The sequence below is a fragment of the Leopardus geoffroyi genome, chromosome A2 (genome assembly GCF_018350155.1).
Source record: "Leopardus geoffroyi isolate Oge1 chromosome A2, O.geoffroyi_Oge1_pat1.0, whole genome shotgun sequence".
NCBI lineage: Eukaryota > Metazoa > Chordata > Mammalia > Carnivora > Felidae > Leopardus > Leopardus geoffroyi.
Window position 1 is genome coordinate 70,671,048 of NC_059331.1, and position 21,606 is coordinate 70,692,653.

The 21,606-nt window shown below is 49.1% G+C and overlaps 1 protein-coding gene and 1 long non-coding RNA gene across 2 annotated transcripts in view; one reads left to right on the forward strand and one right to left on the reverse strand.

The window, feature by feature from the left end:
* LOC123606212 overlaps positions 1-21,606 on the forward strand; it is a 102,759-nt gene that overhangs the window by 48,555 nt on the left and 32,598 nt on the right. The window lies entirely within an intron of this gene.
* On the reverse strand, positions 14,917-16,664 carry LOC123606216. Its single transcript, XR_006716167.1, has 3 exons — positions 16,492-16,664; positions 15,832-15,891; positions 14,917-15,278 (listed from the first exon to the last, which is right to left on the reverse strand). It is a non-coding gene; the product is annotated as an uncharacterized LOC123606216 (long non-coding RNA).

Sequence of the window (21,606 nt, forward strand, 5' to 3'; positions counted from 1 at the left end):
GAGAGGAGCACAGGGCCTCACTGCACTGATCCTATTTGAAAGTTCCCAGGGCCCTGGCTGCTGGTAACTTAGGGCCTTCACTTAATAGTGCCATTCAGTTGTCCTGCCTCCCTTTAGGTCTCTGCTGCTGACAATTTGCCATAGAGGCCTGGCCTGCCTCTCCTATTCCCAGTGACACCTGCCATACCTCCTAAATGTGTCATGCAATTTATTTTTCTTCCTGGCCAGTTACAACTTGACATACATTTGTTTCTTTATTCTAATTATCCATTACTCCCCCCTCACTGGATTGAAGTCTACACTTCAATCTAGAGGGTAAGCTACTATGTCTGTTTTGTTCACTGCTATTATCCCCAAGGACCACAAGAATACTCAACTGAAAGAAAGTGTAGACATATATTGGTGGAATAAATGAAATCCATGTCCATCATTCAGGCAGACTCCATGTGAGGAGAGATGAGCTTTGCACGGGGGACTCCAGGTCGAGCCCAGTCGCTCATGTATTTGCTTCCTGTGACAACCCAAAAGCCTAGGTTCTGGGATTTTCCCTCATCAGGGGCAGCTGAGTAGGCCTGGGGCATGTCTAGTCCTGTCCCAAACAACAGATCAGAGAATTTCTTGCAACTGCCAGTCACATCCTCCTTGAGAGTTGTTGTACTAGAGTCGTCTTCACCTTGTTACTTTTTCAGAAATTTGTGCGCTCTCATGGACTGTCCTCGGGGAAGGAGCCTGGCCAGCCAGCCTTTACCCTATTACCGATTCCTGGAAGCAACCAGCCATCATCTAGAACCAGGTAGAGGACACACAGGAGAGATACCAGGCTAGGAGGAAAGCATCGCAAAGTTTCACCTTTTTTGTTTTTAATTTTTCTTAATGTTTATTTTTTTTTGAGAGAGACAGAGACAGAGCGTGAGTGGGGGAGGGGCAGAGAGAGAGAGAGAGGGAGACACAGAACCCAAGGCAGGCTCCAGGCTTTAGCTGTGTCCCCCGCCTGTGCTTGGATCCCGGTGCTCGCGGGCGCGTGCCAAAGAGGGCGTGCCAGGCACGTGCGCGCTTCCAGGCGGGGGGCGGGGGAGGGGGGGGGCAGAACGCAGAGAGGGCTGAGGTGTAAGTGCTCTAGGTACTGGCTCTGCGACCTCAAGCCGCCCGGATACCCCAACTCCCACCACCCCGGGCCGGCTGGGAGCTAAGGCCCTCCCTGCGTTCTCGACCATCTCACGGGGGACATGCTGCTGACTGGCGCCTGCGACCTGGTAGAGGGGCACACCCGCAGAGGACTCGGAGCCATGAATACCCTTCACTTGCTCCTTACGGTAGATGTCTTCTCACCATCCTGCATATTCTGCTTTGTGAATAGTTTGTACATTGTGTGTTGCTATTATTTATGATATCTTTGAGAAATCTAGATGGCTATGCTTATTACTTTCATTATACACATGGGAGGAGTATTTATGAGTGCATTGAGGGCCTACCGTTTGCCCAGAACCTGGTAGAGAACCCTGGCTATTGAAGATGCCCAGTCGGTAGCAGAGAGCAGCTGACATGACCTCTCCTAACAAATATATTTTCTTTTTCAGTAGATGGTCAATCCCTAAGAAGCCATGTTAGTACCTTTGTAGAATGAGTAGGCCTACGTTTTGGGTGGACGGTGGTTTTCTCCTCCTAGTTTATATACTTAAATCTTGTTTTAGAGTGGGGCTTGTTTGCTTTAGAGAGATTTTGGAAAACTAAATACTGTGCAAATGTCAGATACTACACACTTAGATTCTTTGTTCTCGAAAGGTTTGAAAGCATTGCTTCTACTTGGATGATAGATGATCATAGTAAAGTGAGTCATGTGTTGCAGAGAAGTAGGAAAGCTTGTTTCAGGGCACACATTTAGAGATGGAATTCCTGGCTGGGTGTGAGATTCAGTGGACTATACGCTGATCTGGTCAGGCGTTTTGATGCATTCAATCTCAATGACTTCATGAAGCCATCTTATAAATTCAGTAGGGAAGACAGACGATCTTGTTTTAGAAATAAGACAGCTGAGGTGCAGACTGACTGGCACCATGGCTGATAAGTGGCAGTCAGCTTGAGAACCCAGCTATGTTCTGATACATCTTTCTTCGGTGGGATGAATACACCCTTACCCCTTGATGCGGGTGTGTTTTCCTAGTGGACCCTAGCACAAAGCCTTCCTTCTGCCTCTCCCCATACCACCCATCCATTTCCTCACGAAGTCACTTCTGAGAGCCTTTGTTGGTCGACTTTCACTTGGCGGAACTGGCTCTCAATCCTGGCTGGTTTCTAGCAGGGATCTTCCTTTCCGCCTCCGGCCCTACGGTACCTGATCTTCAGTCCTACCATGAAGCTCTTGGATTGGTGTGCAAGCTGACTTCGACACCTGGGATTCAGTTAACAAGCATTTAGTGAAGGAAAGACTCGATGATGAAAATTCCCAGAACTTCTTAGTTCTCATTCAGTGTTTTCAGCTGACTCATGAAATATGTCATTCTGTGTTCTTCCAATTATCCAGCTGTAAAAAGGAATAATACCCCATTCTAACTTTAGGGAAGTATTATCTGTGTGTATTATTATATAACATTTCTTATACAAGAAAGCTGTTGTAAAAGTCCAGCTACCAAAAATAATGAAGAAGTTACCTGGATGTTTGCAAATGTCAAAAGCTTAAACTAGCTTCAAGTAGCGATAAATGAAACTATGTTTTAATGGTAGATAGCTCAGCTTCAAAAGTGTTTATCTCTTCTGCTTCAGGAAATGTGGCCACAAAATGTTCTGTTTGGTAAAGATTATTTTTATTTATTTTGGGGGGGGGGGGAGAGAGAGAGAGAGAGAGAGAGAGAGAGAGAGAGAGAGAATGAATGTGCACAAGCAAGGGAGGGCAGAGAGAGAGAGAGAGAGAGAGAGAATCCCAAGCAGGTCCCACACTGTCAGCACGGAGCCCAACACGGGACTCAATTTCAGGAACTGTGAGATGATGACATGTGCTGAAATCAAGAGTCGGTTGCAACCGACTGAGCCACCCAGGTGCCCCCACAATAACATTTTCTGAAGAGAATCTTTTCTAAAGGAACAAATGGAGGCTGATACTTTTCAAACTAGGTTTTATTTGACTAGCTTAATGAAAAATGGTAAAAAGGTGATTAGCAAATAACTGTGAACAAAAGTAATGACCAAGGAGGCCCCAGTGAGGTTACTGAAGATCCCAGCAAAAACACCAGAAATAACATTTTGAGATCAGAGGGAGAATGGGATGGAAATAGTGTCCTAACATCTGAGGGCATTGGGAGGGTGTGAAGAGGAGTGTGTTCTCCTCACAAGTTTCTTGTGAAGATCTTCTAACTTCCCAGCTGTTTGCTGTGTCTGCTTCCTTCCGGCAAAAAGTGATGTGTGCGTGCAGTGCCCTGATAGTCCTTAGTCGATTTTTGTGGTCTGAGAAGAGTAGAGTTTTTACAAATTCTTTTTAACTTAACTTTATTTTTCTCAACATGAAAGAATTTTACATGATTCCAAAGTCAAACTGTGAATAAAAAAGTATACACAGAGAAGTGTTCCATCACTCTCTCTCCCATTTCCTAACGCAGCCCCCATGGGGTAAGCGTTCTCATTAGTTTTTACTATACCTTTCCTGTAATTCGTTTAGTAAGAAATTAACCAAATGTAGAATCTTCCTTTTCCGTAACAAGGACATAGTGGATGCACACTTTTGCCTATTGTCTTTTGAGTAACACTGCATCTTAGAAATCATTTCATACTGTTTCCGAGAGACCTCAGAACAAGAGACCTCTTGTTGGCCACGTTGTGTACATTTCTCGTCGTGTATTTTACCAGCCTGCTGTGAGTATCTGTGTCATTTCCAAGATTTTGCTATTAGAAATAATGCCATGATCAATAAACCTTTGCATATTATGTTTCATATTTGTAGAGAGATAGTCAGTGGTTAAAGAGAAATACATTCATCGTTTTCCAGGCACTGCTAGATTTCCTTCCCAATCGTCTTGTCTGATAGTGCCTGGGAGCTGTTCTGTATGTAACAGTTTGGTGCTTTTCGATACCCTGTCGTAGTTCTGAAGTTTCACACGTACCGCCATAGATCCCATACACACATCTGTGCATGTCACATGCCCCACCACACGGCCAGCTGAGTGTCGAGGGCAGAGAGAGCCTCCTTTCACAGAGTCTGTCAGGCTTAGAGAGAGAGCTGGGAGCAGGATCCTGATGTCTTGGTCTGGATCTCTCTCTGCCACCCTGTAGTCATAGGGCAGTATGGGGAGAGCTGAGTGTCAAGTACTAAGTGTGCCTGTCTCCAATAGTGATGGAGAATAAAGAAGGAATATTTAACATGCCACCTGGAAGAACGCCCTGGTTGCTCAGCTTATAATAGAGGACTCTAGTGAAATAAATTGTAATTTAGGGCAGACACTTGAAATTTCTCTTTCTTGCCAAAATAAATTAATTTCTTCAGCTGTCTGAATTTCCTTTCTTAAACTGGACAGGAACTAACAGAGTCCTCATTTTCCATTCATACAGCTGGGTCACTTTGGGCTGCCCGAGTGTGCTTCTGGGTGTCCTAAAGCACATTTAAACCACCCCCACCCCCAGTGTTTCACGCTGTTTTCATAACCCATCTGATTTAGCCAGTGTAACACATAATATTTGCTTTCGCCTCTCCACTCTAGAGTCAGGGTGTATTTCTGAAACGTCTTGAGAGCTATTCGGGAAGACTGTTGCGGGAAGGCATCACCATACACCTGCTAGCACTGGGCAAGGCAGAGGGCAGATGGCGGGGGGTCAGGCTGGGGAGTTGGGTGAGACAGACCCTGCCTTGCCCAAAGAAAGCTTTGTTTTCGTGACGCCTTTCCCTGTGTTCCCACTGGTAGCTTTGCACTACTATTTGGGAGGTATTGTTTATACATAGGGTCCAATGAACTGGATCATGAATGTAGGAAGTTGTGAATTTGAAAAAAAAATGGTAGAACAAGCCGAAGAATTTTAGAAATATCTCGTTTAGGTCCAGGACACTGTTTCTGCTTGGAGCTCTCACTGAGCACTTGGTGCCGTCGGCTTGCTCTCACTTGTTGGAGGCGTGTGAGGCAGTCTGTCCACCAGGGCAGCATTTGCACCTGCTGTGCCCCCCATAACGTCAAGTGTGACACTTCCTTGGAAAGCACTCGGGAAACTCTTAGTGTCTTTCCTCATCACCCTCCCTGTTTCTCATCCCTGGGAATGAGGGCAGGGGGCAGTACTGATGCTGGCAAGTGAATCCTGCTTTACACAGTCTGCCAGATGTGGATCCCCATGGGAGGAGCCATGATTTGAATATGCCTTTTGGAATATTCTGAAATAGAAAGATCTGGAAAGGTCAAAACTGTGGGAAATACCTTTCAAACACGAAAGTTGGGGAGAAATTGAAATAATTATAATATTTTAGTTCTAGCATATTTTAGATTTTGGAGTATCGTAATATGTGAATTTTAAATTTTGTTAACTTTATTTATTTATTTTGAGAGAGACAGACAGTGAAAGGGCGGGGGGCAGAGAGAGAGAGAGGGAGAGACAGACTCTCAAGTAGTCTTTGTGCTGATGTGGGGCTTGAAACCGCAAAACTGTGAGATCATAACCTGAGCCAAAACCAGAAGTTGGGCACTTAACCAACTGAGCCACCCAGGTGTCCCCATACTGTGTGAATTTTTAAAAACAGATTGTCTTTAGTTTACTTCTGAATGAAATGGTTATGCCTGTGTATGTAGGGAAATAGAAAGCTAGAAAAATTACAGGCAAAGAGATGTTTTCCTATGTTTTCTTCTTACCTTTTAAGAAATATAAAGAAATATGGGGCGCCTGGGTGGCGCAGTCGGTTAAGCGTCCGACTTCAGCCAGGTCACGATCTCGCGGTCTGTGAGTTCGAGCCCCGCGTCAGGCTCTGGGCTGACGGCTCAGAGCCTGGAGCCGGTTTCGATTCTGTGTCTCCCTCTCTCTCTGCCCCTCCCCGGTTCATGCTCTGTCTCTCTCTGTCCCAAAAGTAAATAAACGTTGAAAAAAAAAATTAAAAAAAAAAAGAAATATAAAGAAATAAAAAGTCATCGTAGAGGGTGAATCTCCCTCTGATTCATGATCTCCACCAACCCTCTTTTCCCTGCTTTCCTCTGCTTTCCCTTGGATCCTAGGCCCAAGCAGGTGTGCCCAGCTCAGGTTCGAATACACGCATGTGCGTGGCCAGGGGCGGAGCCCAGTGAGGGACTCAGCTGAGGCTGCAGCTGTGCTGTGAGTCCTGGCTCCCAGCCCGCCTGCGGCCCCAAGCCCCCAAGTGTCTGGGCCAGCCAGGGGCTGACGCCCACCTCAGCCCCCGACCGGCGACATGCTGCTGCCTGGCGCCTGCGACCCGGTAGCCATGGCATTGGCGGTAGGGGTAGCGGTAGTGCTCGCGGGAGCGCTGGCGGGAGCGCAGGCGGGGCCCCGCGTGGAGAAGACTGGGAGCCATGAGCCTCCAGCCTGGGAGGGTGGCGGCCCTGCTGCTCCCGCTGCTCCTGGAGCCAGAGGCCAGGGCGCGGGACGCGCTTCGCGGGCGCCTCGGTCTTTGGCCGCGCCGGTGGAGTACCAGCACTGGCTGGGGCAGAGCGCGATGCGATGCCCCCCGGAGCCCCCGAAAGACCATCTGGGAGAAGCCTAAAGGTGGAGCCGCTGAGACCCACAGCCTCCCTCCAGGACCTGCCTCAGTCGCGGTGCTGCCAAGGTAGGGATCCTAGCGACAAGGTCGCACGTGGCCTTCCCCCCTGCCCCTCTCTGTCTTCCCCTTCCATGACCCCCCCCCCCCCCCCCCGTCCCTGGTACTCCGGGCTTCTTCTTGGGCTCCTTTGCGGCTGCGGTCTGGAGGCCTCAGGAGTGGGCTTTCTGGGTTGGACCCCGGTTCCCTGGAGGAGGAGGGCCCCAGATCGAGTAGGGGTTAGGCTCAGGCGGTGGGGAGTGGCTCAGGTCGAGAGGGGGGGCGCCCTGAGTGCCCACGGAGGTCTGACTGGGTTGGTGGTTGGCGGGTGGAGGTGGGAACGAACGAAGGAACGAACGAAGGAAGGAAAGCGTGGACCTGCGGTTGTGGGAAAGTGTCAAGGCAGGGCCAGGGAAGTCGCAGCCATGAGCAGGAGGAGTCATTCCTGCCTGTGAAAATGAAGTACAAGGGACCTGAGATTCCAGAGAAACACTCCAGGGAGAGTCAGGGTGGTGGGCCTGAGTTGCTGGAGGCCAGCCAGGGAACTTGTTGAAGTAATTGAGAGTGGAAGCAGCAGGTGAACACAGGCCTCCTGCCTCCCGCCCTCCACACCCCCTGCCCTGCCCTGACCCGCCCCGCCCCACCTCTGCTGGCAAAGTTGCACCCTCTTAAGTGGGGGGGGGGGGATCCCACCAGCTTCTGGCTAAAGGGGGTCCTCTATCATGGGAGTCAATGGGACTAGGGGGTGTGGAGTGTGAAGTAGGGGTAGTGAAACTCCCTGTTGACCTCTTCATTTCTGAAGTCAATTTGCATTCAATCAATGAACTCTGAGCAAATGGGCCAGGAATAAGTGGTGCTTCTTTTAGAGGGTGGTCCAGACTCTTTCCTACTTGGACGTGTGTGCTGAAGAGAACTGGGTGTTGTGGATGGAGTCCAAAGTCATCTTTTTGGGACATGTTGGGTGGGAACGTCTCCTTCGCACTCTGGCGAGGAAGGTGGCTGGAAAAGCTCCTTGTCAAAGGCAGACTTGTGGGTTTTGTTCTTCATATCCGAGGGCGTGGTGCTTCCTGTTTCCGTGGAGTGTCTCCTCTCTTGCATTCGTTCTGTGTTTCAAGAGTTTCAGGGGCGCCTGGGTGGCGCAGTCGGTTAAGCGTCCGACTTCAGCCAGGTCACGATCTCGCGGTCCGGGAGTTCGAGCCCCGCGTCGGGCTCTGGGCTGACGGCTCAGAGCCTGGAGCCTGCTTCCGATTTTGTGTCTCCCTCTCTCTCTGCCCCTCCCCCATTCATGCTCTGTCTCTCTCTGTCCCAAAAATAAATAAACGTTGAAAAAAAAAAATTTTAAAAAGTTTCAGACCTTATGAATCACATCTCCTCCGGGACTCATGAGGCAGCATGAGGCAGAAGTGACTCCGAGCCACCGGGTCCCTAGAAACTAGTGCATGTGTACTTGAGCAGCAGTGCTGGTCTCTCAGCCTCCTTTGGAAATGAGGTCTTGAGCAAACGCTCTTTCATTGCATGTGTTCTACCCCGCCCAGGTTGTTGGGGTTTGTATTTGTGCGTCTGTGTAAGTGTCTGCGGTGACGTGTCCTGTATGTAGTCCAAACCGCGTCAGGGTCCCAGTTCTTTCCAAAGACACTGTTTTGTTGCATAGGAAATTCTCATTTCACTAGTGTGTTCCAATCCTGTTACAACGGATGAAAACTTCCTGAAGGCAGCACCGTAACCTCCCCGAAAGCAAAAGTCTGAGAACTGAGGCTTTCCCAAACTTACATATCAAGCTGACTGGTACTTTATGTTTTCAGTAAGATGGTGTGGTGTCGGCCACTTTGAGCAGCTGAGGCTCCTAGGCATCTGGTTTGTCCCCGGGGGGTGAGCTGTCTCTGTCAGCAATTCAGGAGATCATGATTCTCTTGAATATCATTATTTTCTTCCTTACCATGAATACTATATTCTGCATAACCCATCATATGGAATTTGATACATGAGCTTGATACCTGAAACCTTTTCATCACCAAACGCTCGCTACAACAAGGAGAAAAACAATCACTTTTGTGCGATGGACAGTGTACCTTACCTTTATTGTACTGTTTTAGTGGTATGTACGTACGTTTAGAGTATTGAAAGTGTCCACTTAGATCTAAGGAGGTTTTTGTGACATCATGGTACTTCAAGAAACCATAAAAATAATGGAAAATCTAAGTTACGTAGTAATCTAAGCACTCTGTCCTTTTGGATACGAAATCCTAAGTAAAGAACTCATCTTGCAAAAACTGCCAAGTCCTGATAATTCATTACTATTCAGGTAGGTCTAGTGAATGGAATGGACTAAACTGAGGTCTCTGAAATAGAGGAAGCTAGAATTTGAGATACTGAGTCACCTTTACTCTCCCTTTCCTGTTGACATGGTCTTTTTTATTCGGTGATGTCTTTTGACCTTTAACCGATGTCCCTCCTTCCTGCCCCTCACCTTTGCAATGACCTTTCTGTATTGATGGGCTTGTTTCCTTCTGTTTTGAGGATTTTTGTTTTTTGTTTTCTTAGTTTTGGTTTCAGATTCCCCATATATGTGCGAGCATTCTGTATGTGTTTTTCTCCGTGTGAGTTCTTTCACTTGGCATAACGCCCTCCAGGCTATTCTAAAACACTGTGGCATAATAACAGGTGTGAAGGTATTTTTGGGAGTTAGTGATTTCATGTGTTCTGAGTAGTACCTAGGGGGGTAATTGAGGGAAGTTGCTGGATGATATGGATGTTCTCCTCTGAATTGTGTGAGGAAACTTTACATTGTTTGCGACTGCCCCTGCACCAAGTTCCAATGCCACCAACAGGGCACAATGATTCGCTTTCTTCCACATTGTACCCGACGCTTGTGCTTTCTTGTCTTTTTGATAAGACCATTCAGACAGGTTTCAGGTGATATCTCTTTGGCTTTGGACTTTCATTTCCCTAATGTGGAGTGACTTGGAACTTCTCTTCATGTATGTGGTGGCCCTCTGTGTGTCTTCATTGGAAGAATGCCTCTTCAGGACTCTGCCAGGTCCATCATTGCTCTTTGGTTTTGCATTGTTGCGCTGTAGATCATCTTGATATCTTTTATGTATTAACCCTTTACCATGTATATAGTTTGCAAGTATTTTCTCCCATTCACTATGTTGCCTTTCCATTCTGTGGAAGATATTCTTGCTGTGCAGAACTTGTTTTTTTAGTTTCATGTAATCCCACTTGTTTAGTTTTCCTTTGTAGCTTTGGCCTCTGGTGTCAAATCCCAAAACTCAAGTCAAGACTGAGATCCAAACATTCTCTTGGGTTTGGCATTTGGCTTTGTCCAGCAAAGCCAAGGACAGCAGAAAGGATTGCTTCAGACTCCACGCAAGTCAAGAGAGGTGACAGGGAGTTTAAGGGACGTCTCCGCGAGCTGCTCTCAGGCTCCCGTAGTCATTAAGCCTACAAACGATGTGCAACACGCCAGCGGGCCACATGCTAGAAAGAACGTATTGAAGACCTGGTGCAAACCACATTTAGACAGGATAAAATATTCCATGTGACAACACCGTCCAAGGACTTGGTGAGCCCATGCAGAACCCAACCCCTAGATACACATGCACTAGATCAGCCAAGTCTCGCCTGCCCCCCAGATACACACCAACTAGGTAAGCGAGCTGCTGCTGGCTGTTTGCAGGAAGGCCAGAGAGCAGTGATCTGCTCTGCCAAGAGTTCCCTATAATCTCCCAACTCAGGACATCGTTGTGCGATTTCCCACACCTTCTGCCCAAGTTTTATCCAGGACTTTTCTGGTTTTAGGTCTCAAGTCTGTAATACATTTTAACTTCGTTTCTGTATGATGCTAAATAGGTGTCAACGTGTTTTTCTGCGCCTGTTGTTTTTCTGTGCCCAGTGATTCTGGGCACCACCTATTGAGGAGACTGCCTTTGCCTCAGGATATATTCTTGGTTCTCTTGTTGTGAATTGGTTATATATGTGTGGGTTTCTTCCTGGGCCTTCAGTTCTGTTCCAGTGACCTGTGTGTCTGTTATTAGCCGAATAGTGTACTGCTTGTGTTATTGTATCTTTGAGATCTAGTTTCAAATCAGAAAGCATGATGCTTCCAGCTGTGGTCCTCCTTCTCACAATGACTTTGATATTCAGAGCCTTTTGTGGTTCTGTCCACCTTGAAGGATTATTCTATTTTTGGGAACGTGCTTCATCTTTGATAGGGATTGCACCTAGGGAATGTGTAGATGGCTTAAGTAGTGTGGACATTTTGACAGTCTTAATTCTTGGGATCCACTCGTATAGAATGTCTTTCTGCTTATTTCTGTCTTTTCAAATTCTTTCTCCACTGATTTCTTGTTTTCAGTAAAGAGGTCTTTCTCCTTCTTGGTAAAGTCATTCTTTTTTAAGTTTTCTATGTTTATTTATTCTTGTCAGAGAGAGATACATGGAAACACACACACGTACACACACACACACACAGAGAGAGACAGAGAGAGAGAGAGAGAGAGGGAGAGCTGAGACAAAGGGAGACACAGAATCTAAAGAAGGCTCCAGACTCTGAGTTCTCAGCACAGAGCCCAACACAGAGCTCAGAACACAAATCATGAGATCATGACCTGAGCCAAAGTCAGATGCTTCGATGACTATGCCACCCAGGTGCCTGTAGGCTGAATTTACTCTTAATTTCTCTGATAGTTCATGATTCATGTATAGAAATGAAGCACATTATATACCCCAATATACATATCTTAGCATGAGTGAAATCATTTATTAGGTCTACCAGTAATGTTGACGAGTCACTGCGGTCTCTCTAGAGCATATCATGCACTCCCAAAAAGTGAAAAAGTACCTGGGAATATAGGATGATGTGATCGAATTTAGATGAGGGTAAGCAGATATATGGAGTGAGAATGTGCAGATTTTCTGAAATGTTTTGTGGTCGATATAACCCAACAAGACCATAAATAAGGTTTGTTTCGATATATGTTTTCTTTAAACCAAGTCCATAAATAAGGTTTGTTTGGATATATATTTTCTTTAAACCAAGTCCATAAATAAGGTTTGTTTGGGTATATGTTTTCTTTAAACTGGACCCAGAGAGCTGTGACATAAATATATGCTTCCCAACACATTGCCACAACACGCCCTGTGCATCTTGGGAGGTAGCCACCTTGTCTCCCTTTTCTGTCCTGGAACCCAGTGCCTGACTCCACCACTCAGTGAATTCATCTCAGAATACTGCAGTTGGGAAGAGACCTATGTTTTTCATAGACTTCCTGAAAGGCACCTCAAAACCATTGGATTTTACAGAGTTGTGTCTGATCTGCTTGGAATCCTCTGAGTATGTTTCCGTTGGAATGGCACTTTCTTTGCTGGGAGATCAGGGAGCCCTGCAGTATTCCTGTGTGCCTTGTGGTCACCAGGGGGTGCTGTGTGGCTGCTCATTCTGGGACACTTCTCCCCAAAGATGGGGCTGGCAGGTGCCGGGCATCACTGCTGGAGGAGCCTGAAGGGTGGAGGGGCTTGACTCGGTATCAAAGCCTTAACTGAGTCTCCTTGAGCTCCTGATGTGCTGTGTAAAGGACCCTCTGGCTTGCCGAGGTTCAAGTGGTTCTTCCTGTTGCCACTGAATCCTCAGGATGAACACATTCAGGTCCTGGTCTTTACTCATTGACCTGATCTGCACTTAGAGGTACTTTCCTGAGAGTAAGCGACCTAGCCTGGGAAGAGGGCCAGCAAGCAGACAGCAGTGGTCCAGCCTGCATCCTCCCCTGGCCGGAAAGCAGGGACTGGCTGCTCTACTGAGAAGCAGAGCTTGGCACAGGAGGTGCACAGGCAGCTGGGGTTTGTCATGGTATGGGGCCTGGATGAGTGTGTTCCAGGGCATGGGGCAGGGATGCTGTGCAGGAGGTCAGGATGAGGGAGTGTGGTTTCTTTCCTGCCCCAAGGGTCACTCCTAGGTACCCTGATGGCCTCAGTCCTGGCTTGTCCTCCTGATTCTTCAGGTATCCACTCAGTGCCAGGAGTCCCTACTTTTCACATAAGACCCGAACGGAATAAAGAATCTGTAGATATTGGAAACTAGAGGCAGCGCCCGAAAAATGCCTATAAATTATGTCCCCAAAGTTGTGTTAGGTGTACACGCCTACAGAAAGAGAGAGTTTCGGTACACATGTACCCTTGTGAGACAAAATATTGGAATTGGCCCAGTCATTCAGCTTCTGGAGACGCAGAGTAAAGGATGATGTGTGGCCCCTGAGAATGCAGAAGGGGACAGGACTGTCCCTGTCCACCGTGGGGACATCCCGTAGTACAAGACCATAGTCCTGGTTGGATGCCCAACCTGTCACTACTCGTGAACACAAACACAGTCACCTGCTGCACTCAAAGCCAAAGGAGCGTGAAGATGACACCATGTCTTGCGGGCCATTATTTCTTCAAAGAATATACTTTTTTTTTTTTTTTTTGCCGTATGCATTTGTTGTTTCCTATTTATTTTTTTGGAAAGAGCAAGAAGGGGAATCCTGACCAGGGATGGCTTCAAGCTGTCATTGCAGAGCCTGACTTGGGACTTGATCTCAAGAACCATGAGATCGTGACCTGAGCCAAATTCGACTCGGAAACTCGCCCACTGAGCCACCTTGGTGCCTGTCCTCATTATTTAAATCTTCATTTTAGTGAATACATGTCACCTGTAGGAAACCTTCCAGAACTTTATACTTTATTGCCTAATAGATTAGCGTAAATGGCATATTGACGGTTTCATTTGGGTATTTTTATAATATGCACGTTAGACCAATATCACCATGGCCAGTCGAGGAAAATGAAAGATTTTCAAGGTATTCGCTCTGGTCCAGACATTTCTCTTCTGGCTTCTGCTCTTGTGTCAAACCTCAGAGGGTCCCCATGCCAGATAATGAAGATATTTCAAGTGGGGGCTTCACCTAATCTTTGTTCTTTGAGGACTATTCCTCTGTCATAAAAAACATTAGTGCCACTGAGTATTTAAGCAATTATTAATCAGTCTCCTGTCATGTAGCCAGACACAACAGGCCATGTTGTGTGTTTGCACACCCATGGAAATCCCAGAGGAGCTAAAGCAGCAGAAACCGAGATCGCTGGTTGCAGAGACTGGGGTGAGGGAATGAGCCGTGGGTGATTAGTAGTCCACGTGTCTCTGTGATGGAAATGTTCTAGGAGTACATAGTGGTCACGGGTGTAAAATCCTGCGAATGTACGTACTGACACTTGAAGTTGTAATTTCAAAGGATCAGAGTATATTTTTTGAAACTTAATTTATGTCTTAAGTATAAACCAATAGTACATAAGGACACTAAATACCTCTATACCCAGTACTATAATGACAAAGAACGCAGTGACAAGGTCAGGGAATTCATCGTTTGGGGCTACAGCCGACATGAGCCGCTGTTGGGGAGCTGAGGCTGGTTGCTCAGCTGCAGCAGGTGGTTGCTCCAGCCCTTCCGTGACCCCGCCGGCTGGGGCTGAGGGCTGCTCATGTTCTGGGGCCACCAAAGGGGCAGGTGGCTCTTCCAGCTCCTGACTGTCAGCCAGAGCTGGGAGTACCTCATGCCCTGGTGGGGACGTTGCTGTGAGGGTCTCCGATTCTCGTACGCGCTGAGCTCCAGGAGAACTGGTGGCTTCAGGCAGCCTGGGCTGCGAGGCTGCAGTGGGCACCGCAGAGATAGCGGGGGCTCGCTCCCAGGGACGTCTGGACGGGGCTCTAGAGCTGCTGCCAAAGCTTCAAGATTAGAAAGTGTCATCACCGTGATTGCCATTCCATGCCAGGAAACCTCTCCCGCACACATTGTCATCTGAGTCAAAGAACCCACCAGGAGGAAATCTGCCAGACAGCAGGCTAATGGAACAGTGACCTGAGACTAGTCCCTACGCCTGGCCCACCTGCAGTCTCGGGAAACATGTTCTCTGTGGCCTACCCCGTCCCCTCCACATGCCCACATCTCCCACCCAGAGTCCTCCTTGCCCAGAGACTCTGGCTCATTGGGCTCACGGTGTTTCCGCCATGAGTAGAGAAGGCGGGCGCGGCGCTGCAGCTCGGAGCCCGGCATGTGGACCCCTACATACGCCCGCAGCAGCCTCAAGCTGGTGAAGTCTGGAGGCTGGAAAAATTCCTCGGGGTAGTGATCCAGCCAGGTGCCCAGGATGGAGGAGATGGCCCTGGGGATACAAAAGTAGCCAGAACAATCACCATGGGGTGTTCTTCCCACTGATGTCTCAGGACAGGCCTGTGGGACCTGGCCTCTATGCCTCCTGCTCCTGGACGTCCAGAGGGTGGTTCTATACGTTGTCCACCTGTGATTTGGCAGTCCCGCCTACGAGAGACCTGGTCACTGAAGAGGGACCGTCAAGATTCTGTTTGACGGGAACCCCTTAACCGATGATGTGGTCATCTCTGTCCTTCTTGGGGAAGCCAGCCAGACTCCTCGCTGTGTCCCGCTGCCTACCTCCCACTGGAATTCAAGTCCGTGCGTGAGTGGAGGGGTGGTGTCGGGGTGAGTCAGTGCCTTCACTGCATACCCTAGCGCTCCATGAAAATCTGCGCAAATATGGGACAAGAGGACTCTGTCTCTTACCTGGGCTTGCTGGACCCTCCTGATGCCTTCAACGTGACGACCTGTGCCTCTGTGCTGCCTCATGCACTCAGTGCACATGTGGGTGTCCTCCCGCTGACACCGTTCTCCCATCATGTGGGTGATAGGTGCTCCTTGAGTCCTTTGTCTCCTGTACCCTTGCTAAGCACGCACTGTGGATGTTCCCCAAGGTGGTGAGCGTGATGCTCCCCAAAACCGTTATTCTGGGTGCCCTGATGGGGGTCTAGGAAAGGCTCTGAGTGGGATGGGGTTGGACTCTCTAAGGGGTTGACGCGGTCCTCCGGCGCCCTCTGCTGCCTCCCTGTGCCCACAGCCCATCCTCTACCAGACAGGACAGAACCCCTTTCCTTGCTTCCAAGGGAAAGCCCTCAGAACTTTGCCCTCTCACAGGACTCTCAGACGTGTGGGATGCTGGGTCCTGCAGCCCCTCCCACGCGCAGTCTCAGCACTGCCCTCTTGGAGAAGGAAGGCCCTCCAGCCTGAGCTCAGCCTACTCACTGTTTCTCCTGCTCCCGGGGTCCGCCATCCTCCTCAGCGTCCGAATGGAAGCATCCGTATCTGGAGGAGGCCAGAAGGACATCATATGAGCTGTCCTGTGGATGCTACGTCTTGTCCTATCCAGAGTCACTGACTGCTGACTAGAATGGAGCTCTGGAGGGGAGGGTACTGTCCGCTCTGCGCATTGGATCCCAGTCAGCTCCTACAGAAGTGCCTGCACCTAGTGGGGCTTCCTGCGTGTTTGAAGAATGATGGGGCCCCAGTCAGCTCCGTCGCACATATTGGTGTGGGTCTGGGCGTCCTGCTCATCCTGGGCATCCTTGGCTGGTTTGAGCCAGGACTCAGACACACAGATAGAGCCTCCTAGCTCCTTTTCCAATGGGAAAACAGCCCAACTCAACACCTGGCGACAGTGAGGGATGAGGCAGAAAGTTGATCATGGGCAAGAGGACAAAGATGACCCGGCAGAGACGCAGCCCTGCCAGCAGAGCTTTCCACAGGCCAGGGTGACTTTCCCTGCAGTGCCCCCACTGAGGAATTGGAGTTACTCTACCCAGATCAGAAGAACAAATGGAGACTTAAGGACATTTGGTGACTGTCCTGAGACTCAGAGCTTTCAGGGGCTGAATCACACTGGGCTGTGAAGGACAGGGTGATCACCTCATAAACAGTATGTCCAGGACCTGCTGGGTGGTAGCAAAAGCTCTGTACGTGCTCAAGAATGTGAAGAGGTAGGAGGGGTCTCTACCCAGGAAAGCAGGTACCAGGTGCTCCCCTCGCTGCTCCAGTAGCATCCAGCCTCCTTCGATGGTCCTCTCCAGACAGATCTCATTCTCATTCATGGGTGAGATATTCATATCCTGAGGTAGAACACAAAGGGACACAGAGTCAGACACAGCACCATGGACATCAGGAGGCTTGGGGTCCAGAATGCAGACCAAACCCCCAAGCCGTCAGTGACTTGTGGCAAGAGTGAGACCTGGGTGCCCAGAGTCTGAAGAAGGATCTTGGCATTCACACAAGAATTTGAGGTGGGAAATGGCTGAACACGTTAGGATCTCCGATCAGACATCCCCACAGGCGAGGGAATTAAAAGCAAAAATGAACTATTGGGACCTCATGAAGATAAAAAGCTTCTGCACAGCAAAAGAAACAACCAACAAAACTCAAAGGCAACAAATGGATTGGGAAAAGATATTTGCAAGTGACATATCGGACAAAGGGCTAGTATCCAAAATCTATAAAGACCTCACCAAAATCCACACCTGAAAAACAACCCACTGAAGAAGTGGGCAGAAAACATCAATAGACACTTCTCTCAAGAAGACATCCGGATGGCCTACAGGCAGATGAAAAGATGCTCAACGTCGCTCCCCATCAGGGAAATACAAATCAAAACCACACTCAGCTATCACGTCACGCCAGTCAGAGTGGCCAAAATGAACAAATCAGGAGACAGGAACAGGATGACGTTGTCACTGCTCTAGTGCTGTCGGACTGGGGTCCCTCGGGGGTCTTGGGGATCTTGGATGAGCCCCCAAATGTTATGGCCAGAATTGTGATCCCCAAACACCGCCAGGGAGCCGAGTCCGATGTAAAAGCAAAGGAGCCTTTATTCGAGCTAGCTCGAGCTGAATTCCCTACCTGCACAGAGGCAGAGGTGAGACCAGGGAGAGCAAGTTTCCAAAGCAGAAAGGTTTTATTGGGGCCTAGGGGCAGTTGGTGAGGTAATGGCTATGGCCTCAGCCGATTGGCTGGGGAAGGGTCTGAGTTCTGTTAGGCAGGTGGGGAGGGGGTGGCTCAAGGGGAGCACCAACTCCCCTAGCGGCAGTTGGTGAGGTAATGGCTATGGCCTCAGCTGATTGGTTGGGGAAGGGTCCCATTTCTGTTAGACAGGTTGGGGAGGGGGTGGCTGAAGGGGAGGAGGTGTGGTCAAGGTGAGGGACACAGAACAAGATGAGGTCTGCCAGCTTAGGCCCGCCCTTTCAGAATTACCTTCCTATGTTTTGTGGTGCATATCTATGGATGCATTTTCTATGTTTTGTGGGACATAGGTTTCACAGATCACTACTTAAAAATCCTTGCCTTTAAAACAAGGAATGAGTGAAAAGGTGGATATTTTAGGCACTCTAGACCAGGCTGATAACATGCTCCCAGGTGCATTTCCTTGTTCTCTTTCCCCTTCATCGCCCCTTGTGCTGCTGGTTGTGCAAGTACCTGATATCCTCGGGAGGGAGAAGGGTAAAATGGAGGAACTCTGGGTTCCTCAGTGATCACATGAAGGATTTTAGTCTCCAATCTAAACACACGCCCAGCACTGTCATGTGAGGAAATCTATGGGGACATGCTTTTTGAAATGTGGCGCGTTCTCTGGTAATTCAGCATAACGGAATACACGTACGAAATGTTAACCCGCAAGATAACTTAGAAATCAGTCTAGTTCCGTGAAAATTGGCTGTTTCAGTCAGTAGGGCATGAGACTCTTGATCTTGGAGTGTGATTTCACGCCCCAAATTACGACTAGAGTGGACTGAACAGATATACGATACAATAAGTATTGAAAAATGACCCAGGTAAATTAGGCTACAATGACTGAGCTGCTAATTGGTGGGTGGGATCCCTTTACCTCCTCAGTCAGCCCCCGGGAATGAGCATCTGAGCATTCACATAGTGCCAGTGCTGGTAAGGGAGCCACGTCTTCCCTCTAGGAGTTCAAGGACTAGCCAGGAAGATGGAAAGAACATGAAACAAAAATGGGAATGACATGAGCAAGGACCCCATAGAAAAATTCAAGGTGCCACAATTGGGTCCTGAGCTCCACCAGGGGAGGGTCTGACAAGGCTGTGCTGAGGAAACGTTAATATTTCCTGCCGCAGTGCAAGAACGAGTCAGCCCTGCACAAGTCCGAGGGTATGTAGCCTGGCAGAAGGCACAGTGCGGCGGACACTCGGAGGCAGGGGTCGTTGTTTCAGAGGGGACGTGTGAAAGGAGACCAGGGAGACCGGAAAGAGCTGCGGAGGACAGCAGAGAGGGAGGGTGAGGAGGGCCAGGGCCTGGGGCAGGAGGACGTTGTCACTACTCTGCTCTAGGGCTGTGGGACGATATTCCCCCACCCTTCGTGGCTTCCCCATAAACTTCCCACCTCACAGGCCCAGGGACCAGGAATTCAGCAGGGCTCAGCTGGGGGCTCCTGCCAGAGCCTCTCAGGAGGTTGGGGCTTCTGTCATCACTCAGACAGAACCTGCTTCACTCAACCCCTGAGCCCACTTCAGGGTGGTGGCAGAATTCAGTCCACATCGAGTGCCTTAGTTCTTCCCTGTCTGTTGTTATCTCTCAGGGCTAGGCTGTGTGTACCTGTCCGTGTCACGACTCAACATGGGGGTTGGTCCCCACTGTGAGGAGCTGAGAGACAACACAGAGAGTGACAGTGAGCACGTGGCCGTGCCATGCACATTTTATCACCTAAACCTGGTTGGTCTGGGGCCACGGTGCCATCTTCTTTGCAACAGAAATCAAACACTACGTCCATACCACACTCCAGGAAGGAAATCCCACAAGGATGTGTTGACAGGTGTGGGCATCCCAGGGAGCCACTGAGGGGAGGAGAAAGTGAAGACCCTGCCGGAGTCAGTGCCTTGCCCAGAATCACAGACTGGTAGATAGTCAGAACCAGACATGACCCCAACTCTATGTCCTCAAAATGGGGTCCTGGACTTGACCCAGGATTTCGGAGGGGGCTCCAGAAAAGGGTGTGTTACTGGCACAGGGTGCAGACATGGAGGTGGCGTGGGGGTGAGGCTGAAGAGGAGCGTCACAGAAGACATCCCAGCACGTTCTTCCCTGAGGAGGACCCCCAGGCCAGGGCAACCCACTGAGTGCCACCCTGTCGCCATTGTATGTACCCAGTGGAAAGGCAGGGAATGGCTCGTGACTACTAATCACCCACGGCTCATTCCCTCACCCCAGTCTCTGCAACCAGCGATCTCGGTTTCTGCTGCTTTAGCTCCTCTGGGATTTCCATGGGTGTGCAAACACACAACATGGCCTGTTTTGTCTGGCTACTAGACAGGAGACTGATTAATAATTGCTTAAATGTTCAATGACACTAATATTTTTTATGACAGAGGAATAGTCCTCAAAGAACAAAGATTAGGTGAAGCCCCCACCTGAAATATACATTATAGCTTGGGGACCCTTGAGGTTTGACACAAGAGCAGAAGCCAGAAGAGAAATATCTGCACCAGAGCGAATACATTGAAAATCTTTCATTTTCCTGTACTGGCCTGTTGATATTGGTCTAACGTGCATATTATAAAAACACCCAAATGAAACCGTCAATATTCCATTTACGCTAATCTATTAGGCAATAAAGTATAAAGTTCTGAAAGGTTTCCTGCAGGTGACATGTATTCAGTAAAATGAAGATTTAATAATGAGGACAGGCACCTGGGTGACTCTTTGGGCAAGTTTCCGAGTCGATTTTGGCTCGGGTCATGATCTCACGGTACTTGAGATCAAGTCCCAAGTCAGGCTCTGCAATGACAGCTTCAAGCCCTGGTCAGGATTCTTCTTCTCGCTCTCTCCAAATAAATAAATACGTAGGAAACAACAAATACATACGCAGAAAAAAATGTATATTCTTTGAAGAAATATTGGCCCAGGGGACACGGTGTCATCTTCACAGTCCTTTGGCTTTGAGTGCAGCAGGTGTCTGTGTTGGTGTTCATGAGTGGTGTGACAGGTTGGGCATCCCTCCAGGACTATGGTCTTGTACGCTGGGATGTCCCCACAGTGGACAGGCACAGTCCTGTCCCCTTCTGCATTCTCAGGGGCCACACATCATCCTCTAATCTGTGTCTCCAGAAGCTGAATGACTGGGCCCATTCCAACATTTTGACTCTCGTCATTGTACAGAAGGGTACATGTGTACTGAAACTCTCCCTTTCTGTAGGCGTGTACACCTAGCACAACGTTGGGGACATAATTTATACGCATTTTTCGGGCGCTGCCTCCAGTGTCCAATATCTACAGACTCTTTATTCCGTTGGGGTCTTATGTGAAAAGCAGGGACCCCCGGGACTGAGTGGATCCCTGAAGAATCAGGAGGACAAGACAGCACTGAGGCCATCAGGGTACCTAGGAGTGACCCATGGGGCAGGAAAGAGACCACACTCCCTCATTCTGACCTCGTGCACAGCATCCCTGCCCCATGCCCTGGAACACACTCATCCAGGCCCCATCCCATGACAAACCCCAGCTGCCTGTGCACCTCCTGTGCCATAGCTCTGCTTCTCAGTAGAGCAGCCAGTCCCTGCTTTCCGGCCAGGGGAGGATGCAGGCTGGACCACTGCTGTCTGCTTGCTGGCCCTCCTCCCAGGCTGGGTCGCTTACTCTCAGGAAAGTACCTCTAAGTGCAGATCAGGTCAATGAGTTAAAGACCAGGACCTGAATGTCTTCGTCCTGATGACTGAGTGGCAACAGGAAGAACCACTTGAACCTCGGCAAGCCAGAGAGTCCTTTACACAGCACATCAGGAGCTCAAGGAGACTGCAGGATGGAGACTCAGTCAAGGCTTTTGATAGCGAGTCAAGCCCCTCCACCCTTCAGGCTCCTCCAGCAGTGACGCCCGGCACCTGCCAGCCCCATCTTTGGGGAGCAGTGTCCCTGTCATGAGCAGCCACACAGCACCCTCTGGTGACCGACCGCAAGGCACACAGGAATACTGCAGGGCTCCCTGATCTCCCAGCAAAGAAAGTGCCATTCCAACCGACACAT